Source organism: Triticum aestivum, chromosome 1A, assembly GCF_018294505.1.
Source record: "Triticum aestivum cultivar Chinese Spring chromosome 1A, IWGSC CS RefSeq v2.1, whole genome shotgun sequence".
Taxonomy (NCBI): Eukaryota; Viridiplantae; Streptophyta; class Magnoliopsida; order Poales; family Poaceae; genus Triticum; species Triticum aestivum.
In genome coordinates this window covers 11,116,707-11,127,503 of record NC_057794.1, presented here as the reverse complement: position 1 = coordinate 11,127,503, position 10,797 = coordinate 11,116,707, and the positions used below count along the sequence as shown (strand labels likewise).

Genomic DNA, 10,797 nt, shown 5'->3' with positions numbered 1-10,797 from the left:
GGTTAAAATTGAAAAGATTGATATAAAAAATACAATAATTCGATTATGCCTTGTTTATAAATATCAGACCCATGGCAAATAAACACTGGAGCCATGGAAGGGTAAATAATCATTGTTAGCATTGGAGACATATATAAATATATTGTTTGGTACTTAGTGTGTCCACCACATTGCTGTAACGATATTGGGACATACTGATTTTCAGTTAGCCGAACTGTGGGTGTTCTCTCCGACTGTATATCTGAAGTTGTTTCATGTTGTGCGTGAACAACATGTACTACACTATCTCATCCGCTCCTTGCTGGCTCGTGCTTTTGGCTGGAGAAAATATCAGGTACGGCAAGATGGATCCCCTCATGGGCTACATAGCTAGCTTTAGCAGAAGTTTGCCAATTGATGGATTCTTTTAGAAGACACACACGTGTATGTGGCAAAGTACATTTGAATATCAATTTGATTACTACACGCTCCTGATTCGCTAAGCCATCTGACTGTCTTGAGAAAGCGCACCCGAAGAAGATGGCCTCTTGGAGAACCTAATGCTGAGAATACATGTGTCTCACCATGTAGGTCCTCATTGGTCGGCACTGCCCTGACACCACAACTCTTTGACTGTTTCCTCTTCCAAATCAACGATCTCGCATCAAGAGAAAGAAGAGGCGACCATCACGCGGCTGAGAAGCAAAACAGGTCACGTACACGCAGCTACCAGGCAGTCACTAATCAGGCACAAAACAGGCTGCATAAATCATGCAATTGCATCCGAAAAAATAGGAAAAGAGATCGCTCGAAGGAGAAATTTTGGAGAGGAGATGGTTATTTGCCTTTTTGACTGAGACTTCGGGAGAAACGGCAGCGATCCTTCCTTCTTCCTCAAGACTGAAAGCAGCAACGACCAGGAGATGGAGCGGCGGCACTTCTAACCTTGCAGTCGGGAGCAGTCCAAATCAGGATGACATCTTTGCTACCGCCATGGATAGGCATGGTCCCTAGATTTCTCTCCAAATGCGCTTGGGCAGTTGGACCTTTAAAATGTCAGGAGTTTTCCATAGATTGGACGTGGGGTTTGTTAGAAAAAAGATTGGACATGGAGAAGTTTTCTATAGATTAAACGTGGAGTTTGTTAGAAAAAAAAGAATGAACGTGGAGCATTCCCTAGATTGAACGTGGAGTTTGTTAAATAAAAAAATCAACATGGAGTTTGTTAAAAAAAAGATAGAACCTGGAGTTAATCTACACCATATTTTTTAGGTCCCACCAGATAAACGGCTCGTAAATTCTAATTAACGTGGGAATTTCTAGGGTGTCTAAAATTAGTATAGGTATAGATGTATAGATAGATAGATATAGATGGTTGCATGCATCGTCCCGATGCATAGGCCGGGGGTACATCCTCCTTTTCCAAAAAAAAACATTTTCCATCCTGGATGGCAACTAAAGCGTTATCCCGTGGGTAACTAACGTAGCTGCGCCAGGACGTGTGGATATTTTTTGCTTCATACGACACACGCAGGGTGGGATGTGTAGTACTTGTTGGGCATGTGGCTCGAAGTAGCTGCGCCCACACGTGTGGGCAATTCTAATATTCACCCATACATGGCTCGTGTGGGCTGCCTCCTACTTACACCACACACGGTGTGTGGGTGAATGTCTAGTTTGCCACACGTGTGGGCGTTATCAGCGTCTTAAAAATAAGCAGGGATTGAATCAACACATTTATCCAAACAATGTTGAACAATTATTAACAAATACATTCTTTTGTTATTACAATGAATGAAATTGTGGACAGGTTCTCACATCTTGCAGTCGCGAAAAATTCGACGGAATATTTCGGCAGCATGACGGGATGGGTGGGAAATAATCTGATGGCTAATTTGGATAATGAAAACAAGACATGCCTTCTTCTATTTTCTGCATGAAGGCAGTACAAGCGCTCCATGGCCATGTCTTCTACTCCCTCCGTCTCAAAATAAGTGTCTCAACCTTAGTTTTGAGGACACTTATTTTGGGACGGAGGAAGTATTTCGTACTTCACATCACATGGAAGGGAAATTAGACCGCATGTCTTCCTTGCTCACTCTTTAAAGAAAATAAGTATGTATTAGAGAGATAGCATCACATCCAAATATATCGCTAATTGGGAAAAGTAAATTAAAGGCAACTCTTTTTCTGAAAACCTCAAACTCTTTAATTAAAAATTGCTTAAAGTTCTTGATATGGTTGACAAATAATCATACTACTCTGGCAGAGTGGGACTGACTTTATTGTTCAAATTTTATTCTAATTTGTTTGTTGGTAACAGAAAATAAGGTTACATAGGCACCCTTTAACTGAAATTAAAGGCATCTATCTTATGTGACCATGTACTGCAGCAGAAGTTTACATATGTTTTTACAAGAAATTATGATAGTCAACAAGAAAAAACAATTATGATAGTACTACTCACGGATGAGGCCAAACTACCCAAATGTCGAACGTATTGATGAATCAAACAAGAAAGCCATGCGCCTAATGACATTTGTTACTGCCGGCACAAGTATCTCAGGGCATAGGAACTGCCGCTAGAACTTGAGTAATGCGGGCACCTTATCTGCCGGTAAATTTAAGGGCACCTTATCTGCCGGGACAACTAAATCGTGGCCTCTAATCTGCCAGGGGACCGTCCTGGACGCGAGGCTGAATAGCATCGGCCATAAAGCACGCGCTAGGGAGGGGAGAGCGCGCGCGAGACGAAAATTTTGGTCCAAAAGAATTATAGACGCACGGGCCCTCCACCCAAAGTCAGCCACAACCTCCCCTCCAAAAAGAAAAAAACCTAGGTCACAGCCACCCCCAAATTAAAACCATTCACCTGTGCATCAAAGGCGATCACTGGCGATAGCCACGTCGATTTTACTGTACCGAAAGAAAACACGCGAGAGAAAAGAAAGGAAGAAAGGGATCGGGGTTTGTCTATCGTTCCCTCTCCCACACGCCTCCTCACACGACCCCACCTCGCACCCCCGATGTTGCGCCGACACCTCCTCCCCTTCTCTCACGGCCTCTAAGATCATCCACAAATCCTCCCTCTTCCCTAATCTCCTTCCTTTTGCCTCTCAATCACGAATCAGGATCCATGGAGGTGCCCGACAAGTGCTACTCGATCTGCTATACGGCAGCGGCGGGGAACACCGGCCGTCGGTCTGCCTCTCGCTGCTCATCCTCCGGGAGGCTGCGCGCGGATGGAACTCGTTGTTGGCGAGGTTCCGCGGAGTACCAAGCAGGTGCTCTTCGCCGGCGGGGACGAGCATGACCTTCTCTTCCCCGACCTCTTCACCCCCAAGGGCACCGGCCCCAAGAAGATCCCTAGGTTGCCCTACAAGGTTGGTTGATTAATTAGCCTAGCTTGCCTACAGATTTAATGGTTTCTTCTTGATTTGCTTTCCTGGGTGGGGTTTTCCTTGGACAGAAATTTTTTCTATTTATCGGCCTTGGAAATTTTTCTAGTCATGATCTGATTTGATTATTGAAGCACAGAACCTAGAGTGGCGGCTGCGAGGAGGTGGCCGATGGGGTTCGGCGACCGGACGGGGGCATGGGCGTCGGTCTTCCTCCTCCTGCTCCCTGTCGCAGGCACGGCCACCATCGACCAGATCTTCACCACAACCCCTCGCACCACCTTGCCGCCGCTGTGTCCTCTAGGACTGAGCTGTGGGAGGAGTGCCTACGGAAGGCCACAGAGCACAGGCCATCGCCCACGCCCTCTTCTCACTGCTGACCACCAAGTATATGAGGTACAGAACTTCAACTCCTGCCCACCACAGATATATTCTTCCTCTTTTTATAGTTTTGGCGTGGTGAGGCCAGTCCATCAGAGTGGGGAAATTTCATGCAGTGGAGGAAGAGCATATATGCTGCAGCCCTCACACACTGTTGATGGCGTCAACGAAAGTGCACATTGAGATTCTGATTCATTCATATTTGCTTTTGATACACTAGCTCATGGATTCCGAGCTCGTATCTACTGCTCCTAGGTTAAGCGTTAGTTTCACTTAGTCTCTGATTTACCTGACTGTCTCTAGGATTAGTCCATGGATTATATTACTTTAGTTTGGTCATTGCATTCATTCTTCGCTTCAGGATTAATTACACCAATCCTTAGCTGTAAGCATCATGCCTAAAGTACTTGTAGTTTTAAAATATTTGATTCATGCCTCTCAGGGTTCTGCATGGACTTGTGTTTTTTCTAAATTATCTACCTAACTTGCTTCTATGAATTTCCTGCTCTATTCTTGATATGTCCGATGGTTATATGAGCCCTTTAATCTACCGACGCATCAAAAATAATAGTCACTACAAGATCTTATCCCTGCTTACACATTTCTCAAAGAGATGATATAGGTGACACGATTATGTTGACAACATAGAGCATGTATGTTTGTTGTCATTGTGCTTCTGTTTTGTCAACCGAGCGTGATAAATTCTCTATGTTTGCAGCTTTCTGTCTCTTTTTTTCAATCTTTGCTCATATGGACACATCCTCTGCTAACTCTTTAATTCCATTTAACTTAGAGCCTGTTCGGCAACACTCCACTCCTCTAATTTCTAAACTCCACTCCTTACTTCTCAACTCCCAACTCTACTTGCATATTTTAGAATTTTGCAAAACGTTCGGCACCCAATTCCAGCTCTTCTACGTGTGCGCATGGAGAAAGGGAATCGGGGCAAGCGGGGAGTACGAGAGATTTGTGGGGTTCTGTTTCCTGTTTTTTCTCTCGAACCGGTAAGTGGCGTGTAAAAATTGGTACGAGCCATCGAGACGGAGCATGCAGAGCATCACTTTCCCGACTCCAGCGATTTGTACAACGGGCCGCTCCGCTTTGGATTATGAAATCTACGGAGTTGACTCGTTCGGTGCGGCTCAGCCGGCTCCCGTAGCGGAGTTGAGGAGCGGAGGGCTCCCGAACACCCCCTTAATCTCTATCTCCATTCAACTTGTTGATATAGTACCACCTCCATTACAAACCATTCTTTTGATATGCTGCTCTCCTTTATTTCTTTCCATTTTATCTTACTTCCAATTATTAATTTGAGGTTAAAATCCTGAAAGTTAGTGATGTAATGCACCAAAATTGGGGTAGTTTTTTTATTTATCACAAGAAATGAGTGCTACTATTATGCGTTTATTCTTGTTTTGTCATTATTCTACAATGATCAGCCATGACTGTTCTTTCAAAGTGAGCTTCATTTCTCTATAGTCAACTCTCTCAATGGTATTCTTTTGAATATTTTTAGTGCCATGTTTACTTATTTTACACACTATACAGTGATGGTGAAAGACTTGAAGTAGATCATGCTAGCATTTTCCCAATGTGATGGCTATGACCAATAGTCAGCCTGCACATCTTACTTTCAATGTCTGCCCATATGGATACACCCTGTGCTAATTCTCTATTTTCGTAAGTTCCTGATATACTACCAGCTAAATGAAAAAGGCTTCTTTTTAGCTGCTACTCTCCTATGATTCTTTTCATTTTACCAGTTAAGTGAAAAAGGTTTCTCTATAGTCTTCTCCAAAACAATTCCTACCTTTTATTGGAACTGCAGCTAACATAAAACACAAAACAAATGCAGGCACGCCTGGTGGTGTCAAGTACTTTGGCGAGCTGGAGGAACATTGCTTTCTAGGGCAATGAAGTGAAGCTCTACGAACACCATGTGGATAAGCTCTTCACAATGTTTGGACACAAAGAGCCAAAGATCGACTATTATGTCTGCACCATCAACAAGACGTTTGGCAAACCAGGCCAGGGCATGGTATGCTCAAATACGTAGCCTGATCAATGTTTACTACTTCGTGATGTAGCAAGTTGTATCTCCATACTATAGACTTAGACTCAAACTTTTTATCCATTTTTTTAACAGAAAACATGTTGATTGATTCTCACTAAGTATCTGTGATCTTTTGAACACCACTATTGATGCTTTAGTGCCATGCCCACACTGTATGTGAAAATGACAAATTTGCTTTGCTATGTCTATCTGTAAGCCCAATTTTCTTTTGTCGGTATTTTATCTCACTCTAATACTTTGTTATACTCAATGAGATTCATTCAACTCTCTTTTGCAATATTACTTGTTTCTTCCAGAATTCTATAATCTGTTGTGCTCGACCATTCGATTACCCGCACATCTATTTTTAGCTCAATATAAAAAAAATCTTGTTATGTTCATACTACTTAACAGTCAACAGTTTAGTCATCTTACAAAAACCAATTATGTTCCCTTTCTCACTCCATACAAGATAGGCCAAGACCTGGGCCATTGTTATTTTTCTCCTGCCATTTTGGAAGTCTTTTACTTGATCTTTTCTAGCTTACTATATGACCTGCGTTGTTGTCATCTTGCTTACCACTCCCTCTGTTCCTAAATATTTGTCTTTATAGAGATTGCATATAGCAGATCTCAAGAGAGATTTCACTGAAATTTCAGCATTCTTCTCCAGTATAGCTTCAGTATTTTGTTTTGTCTTCATGCAAATCGTGTAATACGTAATTTCCATTGCTTGCTGAGGTCGGAAAGCATTGAGTTTGATTGTTTGTGTTGTGCAGATAATGAGCATTTTAAAAGATTGCACATGAAAACCTTATTCAGGTTCACAAACCAAGTAGATGGCTACGACGCTATCTGTGGCGTCCCTTGGTCCCTTCTCCCTGGAACAAACGTTCTTGACGGTATGGTCTTCCTCCTCTTCGCCATTTGCTATTCTAAGGGGATTTGCAATACTAGATAAGCAAGTTCTATATGAACCAATTTTGTATTGCCATTTTTCTTTTTGATTACTATGTTTAGACTTTGAACTTCCAAATTAGATCTATAGTCTATAAAGGTAAATTTAGAAGCAAGTCATGTACAGTCATTTTTTAGAGCTCTTGTCTCATAAGTATATTGGAGTGGGACAACTTTGCAGTTACTGATGGACAAATAAAGTTGTCAAGCACTTGTGCTTTTGCTTTTGGGAGTGGATCTCATACGTCTTAGGAAAGCATCAATGTTAGAAGATAATGAAGTTGCTGAAATTCTGAATGAGATATCAGGACAAATTGTTCGGTGCGCTCTTGCCAGTTCCTCAAAAAAATTACAAATTGTTCGGGGAAAAGGTATTTTTATTCTTCTATTGAACGGGTACTCTTAGAGAACACATAGTATTTCCTAAACATTCAAGATTCTGTTTGTTGTGAACTATTAGTCTGCAGGATAATGCTCAACATATTATATATTACTTGTTGTGAACTATTGTCTTCCTTGTATTTGGTAGGAGTGATAATTTAGTTTGATTCACAATTAAATTTGATGTGTAAGATTATGGTTGCACAATGCTAGAGCGCTGACTGCTGAGGATATTTTGTGTTTTATGATATTGCAGGTCCAATAGTTATGGACTTATCTGGGTTTATACATAACCAGGAAGCATAAGCTTGTTGTGCATACATTGTTCGGAAAAGTCATGTACTTATCATAGGTAAGCTGTTGGTATCGACTCTCGGTTGCACTTGAGAATTTTATTGACTCTAAAACAGAGTTAAAATGTTTTAGATGTCATGATGTTGTACTATAATGTATTCAGCTCCTTACTTCCCTCATTATAACTGAATATGTGTGAATTATCTAACTCCAAAAGTTCTGTTCTGGGGACAGCTCGCTTGTTCTCAAAGAAATCTTTGGAGTTATAGAGTATGGCTAAATCTTTGTTGTGCATTATCATCACAAATTTTATACCTCAACTGGTGCTTTCAATATACTGCCATAACCATTTTTTCTTATCCTATTTTCATCTAAGAAGTGAATGAGCTCGAGAAGGTGTTCTACAAGGCCCCACGCCCCTTGTCCCTTCCCCTGCTTCTCCACCGCCGCCTCTTTCTCTGCCAAATCCACATCACCGCCGTGCCCGTTGCTGGGACAGGACAGGGGTGGATGCGAGGGAGAGAGGGGAGTTGCCTCGGCAGCGCCGCCTAGCAGTGTATGAGGTGTCTAGAGGAGGGCAGTGCGGCAGGGTAAAGTCCTCTCCCACTGCAGAGCAGTCCACGGCGCAGTCACTGTCGTCCTCACCTTCTAGCCGTCTGTGATGTCGTCGCCATCGCCAAGCCCCCTCGCCACGCGGTACACATAGATGGGAGAAGCGGTAGGATGCAGCAGCTCGCAGATTCCTTGGTCGCTGCTGATGCCAAGCAAGAAGACAAGGTGATTCTGAATCCGTGTCTTTCTTTTTGCCTCGTCCCTCCCATGAATTTTGCTTGGATCTTGGTGAGCTCCTCAACCATCTGATTTCTTCTTATTTCAAGTGTGCACACCTCTAGCTCGACTTGTGCCGGCGGTGGATATTACTGAAGCGGAGGCACCTTTCATTTTTCATCCTCTTCGTAGGTGGGAAGGCGAAGCGGGTTGGAGGAAGAAGCCATGCAAACTTGGTGAGAGAGGAGATGGGGTAGGGCAAGAAGCTGTGTGGGACGATTTGGCACTGGTGGACGCCTACGATCACACCGTCGCCACCTAAAAGGTATGCGCCCTCGCCCCCTTTTATTCTCTTGCCCTTTCCGCCTTGCTGGGAGAAGATGTATGTGTGTTCTGTTTTAGACAATGGTGTTCATGTAAGCGTGTTCACGTCATGTTCCGTTCTGCAATGCACAAGTACTATGTTCTCTTTTATTTCTGGAATCGTGTCTATTCGCACAAGTACTATGCACACAGCAACACATGGTCTATACTGCTGCAAATTGTTCTGCGTTAGCTTTGAATCTGTTAGTGAAGTTGTTATTGTATGGTAACAGTGTACTTTTATGGGCTGATTAATAGAATGGATCTGTATGTGCTATAGATAGCTAATCCTTTGCAACAATTTAATAAGATGCTGAAATCAAAGGCGTGACCTCTATTTGATCAGCACGGTATGCTATAAAACCAAGAAGAAGAGGAGGAGTATGGGTGTGATTTGCTTCTGTTTTCGTTATATAATTGTAGGCTCTATTGGTACCAAATTTTTTTCTGGTGTAAATTTTTGCTCTTGCGATTTGTCTATTGTAATTATCTTGAATCCTACAGTCAGTTGCATTTTTGGTTCCTATAGTCAGTTGCATTTTTGGTACCAAGTGAGAGTTTGGTCCTGCAATTCGGTTCCTACAGTCAGTTGCATTTTTCTTGTATGAAACTAAAGGGTCATAGTTTATCAATATAACCCGAATTGTACCATCTGACATTTCATAAGCTTTATCAGTACTATGTTCTCTCCAACTGAAGGTTTGCTCTCAGTTTCAGATCTCCCTGAGTTATTCTAGAATCTATTATGCTCTTTTACATTGAATTCCTTGGGTTGAAACTGTGAGTTGTGCCTATTTTTAATTCTAAAATATATCTGGTCTGTCTAGAGAAGGTAGAACGACAAGGTGATTCAGATGTTTTACAGTATCTGATATGCCCCTTAATTAGTAAGGTGGGCTCACAAGCTTGGGTCCTGAGCCACAAGAACACGAGATACGATTTCTCATGGTGGGTTCTACATTCTTAGGAGACATGCTGAAAAGTGTCTTCCTCTGCCAACTAGCATTGAGAACATGTTTTTTACTCCAGTTGATGTCTACACAATTTCTGGCTTATTGAATTGTATGGTTTCTTTGCAGGACATGTCTCAGAATCCCCCATGTCAACAACTGGTAGCCAAAGATCTTCATGGAACTGAGTGGCATTTTCATCACATTTTTTGTGGTGATTTTACAATTTGAGTATTCAGCTTGAACACCCTTTAAACTTTCCATCGTTCTGTTATTGTTTTCGTATAGCGGTAGATGTCACAATTGAATGTTGAATTCTTGTCACTGCAGAAAATTGCAGCACATAGTGATTCATTACTTCTTGAATATGTTGAGCTGTATCCCTGTCTGGTTCTATCTCATGCCTTCCGGTGTTTTGTGTTTCAGATGCTATCTTTGTATTTAAGTGTCATTTATTTAGTTCTTTCAAAATTTGTTGTCGCAACTTCTTACATCCAATGTCCATGTGTTATAAGATAGCAACAAAGCAAATGAAATGGGCGCTCAATATAGCAACAAAGCAAATGGAATGGGCGATTGCCAACTTGGCGCCGCCCAACTTCCTTTCAAGAGGCGCCACCAGGTGGCGCCCCAACCCCTAGTCTACATCCCGATCCACCCGTGCCCTCCACCATCCCGCCGCCGCCGCCCCCAACCATCCCACCACCGCTGTCGCACCCGTCATCCCATTGATGCGGACAGCCCTCCACCCCGACCACTACCGCCGTCGCCCCTAACTACCCAACAGCAGCACTGGCAGCACCCCACTGACCCGGACCACCACCACTGTCGCCGAGCCACTCCACTGGCGACCACCCTCCTCGAATGCCTTCCCTCGCCACCACTCTACTTCGCGAGATTCCTCCCCCGAGCAGGCTTCCTCCCTAAGGTGCGTGTCCTTGGAGCAGAATCTCACAATTTCTGGGAGGGCGTGAGGAATACCTTGTTCCCCTCATTTTCTTTCTTCTGCTTTTTCCCTAGAAGATGTTCCTGCTGCTACTACTTCTCCTAATGATCCTCGTGCAGATGATGGAGCCAGGAGTTCTTCAGATGAGATGGGTGAGTGCAATGGTGTTGGTGTGTTCTTCGGATGAGATTGTGTCTGCAATGTTGTTGGTGTGTTCTTCGGGTGAGAGAAGAACAAGTAGGTAATTCGAATCAGTGGTCTGTTGATTACTCTTATGTAATATTTGTATTTTCTCTAGGTGCTGATTTAATCCTTCTGGACCCCAAT

General features: G+C 43.0%; 2 long non-coding RNA genes across 2 annotated transcripts; both read left to right on the top strand.

The window, feature by feature from the left end:
* Positions 1-3,007: 3,007 nt before the first annotated feature.
* Positions 3,008-5,788, top strand: LOC123068502 (uncharacterized). The gene is made up of 3 exons (XR_006431817.1): positions 3,008-3,362; positions 3,517-3,773; positions 5,614-5,788. It is a non-coding gene; the product is annotated as an uncharacterized lncRNA (long non-coding RNA).
* Positions 5,789-6,589: 801 nt separating this feature from the next.
* On the top strand, positions 6,590-9,892 carry LOC123068441 (uncharacterized). The gene is made up of 4 exons (XR_006431768.1): positions 6,590-6,713; positions 7,406-8,220; positions 8,404-8,536; positions 9,654-9,892. It is a non-coding gene; the product is annotated as an uncharacterized lncRNA (long non-coding RNA).
* Positions 9,893-10,797: the final 905 nt, after the last annotated feature.